At 37.4% G+C, this 4,007-nt stretch overlaps 1 pseudogene; it reads right to left on the bottom strand.

Annotated features, from left to right (window-relative positions):
- Window positions 1–312: 312 nt before the first annotated feature.
- Window positions 313–413, bottom strand: LOC131169837 (small nucleolar RNA R71; annotated as a pseudogene).
- Window positions 414–4,007: the final 3,594 nt, after the last annotated feature.

Raw genomic sequence — 4,007 nt, 5'->3', positions numbered from 1 at the left:
AGGCCTACAGTTGAGGCCAACAATTTTGAACTCAAACTAGCATTGCTTTAAATGATTCAGCAAACTAAATTTGGAGGCTTACCCATGGAAGATCCACATTATCACCTACAGTGCTTTCTCACTTTGTGTGACACTTTGAAAATGAATGGGGTCACTGATCAAGCTATTAGACTCTGAGCATTCCCATTCTCACTTCAAGATAAGGCAAGAAAGTGGCTACTTTCTCAATCAGCTGGAACATTCACCACTTGGGAGGATCTTTCACAAGCCTTCGTAGCAAGGTATTTCCCACCTGCGAATACTGTAAAATTGAGGCTAGAACTGAACACTTTCAGATAAAAGGAAGGAGAGTCACTCTATGATGCATGGGAGAGATACAAAGACCTTCAAAAGGAATGTCCACACCATGGCCTAAAAGATTGGCTCATTGTTCAAAATTTCTATAATGGATCGCTACCATCCACAAGGAGTTCAGTAGACTCAGCAGTAGGAGGGGACCTCATGGAGAAAACAATGACTAAAGCTTTAGAATTACTGGAAAGGTTGCATACCATAACTTCAAGTGGTTAAACGAGAGGGGAGATGTAAGAAAGATAGCAGGGATCCTAGAATTGGATGCCTTCAGCATGATTAATGCCTAGTTTGACCAGCTCACAAAAGACTTGATAGGATGTAGGCCAACGTAGTGGGATCAAGCAATCAATCTTGCAAAGGCGTGGGGAGGTTATGCAACTTTAGAATGTAGTCAATACAATGAGCCTTCAATAGAGCAGCTGAACTATGTGAACAATAGAGGGAACTTCAACTAGAGACAGGTCAATAACCCTTATTTAAATACTTATAACCCTGGATGAAGGAACCACCCCCATTTTCATGGTCCAATTCACAAAATCTGCAAAATCATCCAATAAATAAATAGCAGGGATATAGGCCACCGCCACCAGGTTTCTAAAATAGAGGTCAGAATTGTAACACCCTTATGTTCGGTAGTGCGTTCTACTGTTCCAGTGACCAGTGTTGTACGGACAGCTAGGATGCCTAGAACTACACTTAGATATGGATGAGGAGACATAGAATAATGAAATACAAGAAAAGGAAAGACAAGAAAAATAAAGGAAAGATAATAGCAATGAAATGTAACCAAGTTAAACCAGCCGAGAACCCTAGCGATGGGTGACCGCACCGAGAAGTCACGGCGTGGACCGTTGACTAGCCCTGAACCGCGAGGAACCCTGAAAAATATTTTTAGGACTTAAATAAACACCTATTGAAGTATAAATACTATTAGAAATATCAAATAAAAATTAATTAATTAGTACAAAGAAAAGTGAGAAATCGAAAAACGGACAAAACCCGGTGTTACCGAAAAATCGGGAATGCAACCCGAACAGGGGCATTGTGGTCATTTGACATCCTGAGTTGTCTTTTGACCTAAATGTCCATTAAAAATACATGATATTACACTTGGAAAATATAATGAAAAATTAAATTAGTGGTACCTAATGTAAATAGTAAAAATGGAGAGTTAAATGTGGGAAAATGAAAGTTAAGATTAAACTAATAGTTAATTTTGGCATAGTGCTCCACTAACTCATTTAAGTGGACCACTAACTCACCCTTTAGACAGCAGATTGAACTTCATCTTCAAGCTCCCAAATTCAGCCGAAAATGGTGAAAAGAAGATCCACCATAGTCGTCCACTTGAAAGCTTCATGCAAGCTTGATTTAAGCTTCGTTTTTGGCACCTTTCTTCACTAAAAGTTGTCCATACACATTGGGCAGTAGATTGGCAGCAAGAAAACCAAGTTTTGGAGAGATTTTGAAGAGTTTCCAAAGTGGTAAGTTTGTGTTTTTGGTTAGTGCTTCATTAAAGTTAGTAAGGAGGTTATGGGTACTTGAATTGTAGAAAGAATTTTGGAGTTTGATGTTCTAGGGGAGATGTTTATTTTTGGCAGCCATGGAAATTCTTTGAGGACAGTTTATTTTGCTTGTAAATGGTAGATTAAAGGATTGATTAAATGTTTATGTATGTAGGAAATTATTTGGGTAATGTATACTTAGTATATGTGAATGTGTATTTGAAATTTGAAGCTTGGAAATTAATAGAATGTAAATGCATGAATCGGCAGCCTGGTTTGGTGAACCATAAGGATGTTATTTCATGTTTGGTTTATGGAATATTAATGTTGAATTGCAGTAGTTGTTAAGGCAGCTTGGGTATATGTATGGTGGTGTAAGGTTGGATATGTAAATGAGCATGAATAGATGATTAAATTGTTGTAATTGAGTTTGACAAATTCTGCACTTATTGGTGTATGTTGAATGTGATTGTAAGCTTCCAAAACGATCAACAATATGTGGTAAAATATGTTTAGATTATGGTACAAACCAGAATGGGCATGAATGTGAAGTTTGGTAAGTGTTAAAGGTGACCTTTGATGAGTATGAACAAAATACAATAGGGCAGTTTGTGTTTTGGGCTTAAAACCTTAAGTGTGCGGCTCTAATTGGTATGAGACCAATTGGAGGTGAAACTAGGCACAAAATGTGCCAACTTTCATGAAGGAAGCTTATCAAAATTCTGCTTGTAAGGTAACTTGAAAAATGACCAAATTCGGATTAGCCATCAATCTCTTGAATTAAAAATGCCAGAAATTGTTTCTAGTGTCCTGTTTACATCTTTAATCTCTTAAAAGGCAGAACTTGATTTTCTAATTCATAAAAAAAGCTTTAGAAGCTATTCAAGGGCTGCCATAGGTGTTCTTGGTGTGGACAAGCTAAAGGGATAATATTTGGTGTCCTGAAGACGAATCTCAAAGGCGCAAACACACTGCAGTGCATTAAGAGGTTAGTGTGTTTGTTCTTGATTTAATCTAGAGTTCTAAAATTAATCTGATTAATTTTAAAATCTTAAATGGCAAATACAGATCCAAAAACATATTAAAAGAGTTTTAATATGTTGTTTATCATTGAAATCAAATAGATAAAAATAAATCTTGCATGATGCATGTGACCCTAGGTGAAAAATTTTTGAATTCAATGGTATAAACTTGTGTTTTTCACGCTTTCGTTCTTTCACATTCTTCCACTAACTGACTCCTTCACAGAACCTTAACCATAGGGATCTGATTTGATCGAAGTTATCTTATCTGATAATCCACTATGGCAATATGTTGCTCCTCGAACATCAAGTCCTCATCAACTCCGCCGTATCTGGCTACAGCACATGAGAAGGATCAGGAATGTACTTTCTAAGCATGGAGATGTGGAACATTGAGTGGACATGAGAAAGGCTCGGCGGTAACTCTAGCCAGTAGGCAACTGCTCCTACTCTGTCTGTGATCTCAAAAGGCCCTATGTATTAGGGTGCCAGTTTGCCTTTCTTTCGAAACCTCATGACTCCCTTCATAAGGGAGACATTTAGGAACACATAGTCACCCATTGCAAATTCTACATCTTTCCACCTTGGATCTGCATAACTCTTTTGCCTACTGAAAACTGTCTTTAAACGTTCCCTAATCAAAGGAACCATATCTGAAGTAGACTACACCAAATCTAAATCATATACTCTCACATCTCCAACTAGAGCCAACAACTCTCTATCATATCTGAAGTAGACTACACCAAATCTAAATCATGTACCCCTCTAGGACACTAGAGCCAACAACTCTCTATCACATACTATAATCCCACATAGGATGCCATTCTGTAGGTCACCAACATTGGTAGTAATCTGCTATCTCTCTTGAAGGATATTACCATACTCTGCAGCACAACTGATGGTAAAAGAGGTACCATATCTACTACATTGCCACAACTACATAAGGCTATCAGCTTTCTTATTATACTATAGACTTTTCTAAAACATCTTTTCATAGGCTATAACAGTATTCGTAACCTTCAATCTACTTTAGGAATTAGAACCACACTCTACATTTCACTGTCACACAAAGAGTACTATCTTTATCAAACTCTAGGTAAAAGTACACTGTAATGACAAAACTAAG

Source organism: Hevea brasiliensis, chromosome 1, assembly GCF_030052815.1.
Source record: "Hevea brasiliensis isolate MT/VB/25A 57/8 chromosome 1, ASM3005281v1, whole genome shotgun sequence".
Classification (NCBI taxonomy): Eukaryota; Viridiplantae; Streptophyta; class Magnoliopsida; order Malpighiales; family Euphorbiaceae; genus Hevea; species Hevea brasiliensis.
Note: the sequence above shows the minus strand (reverse complement) of the source record. Positions and strands in the feature narration are given on the sequence as shown.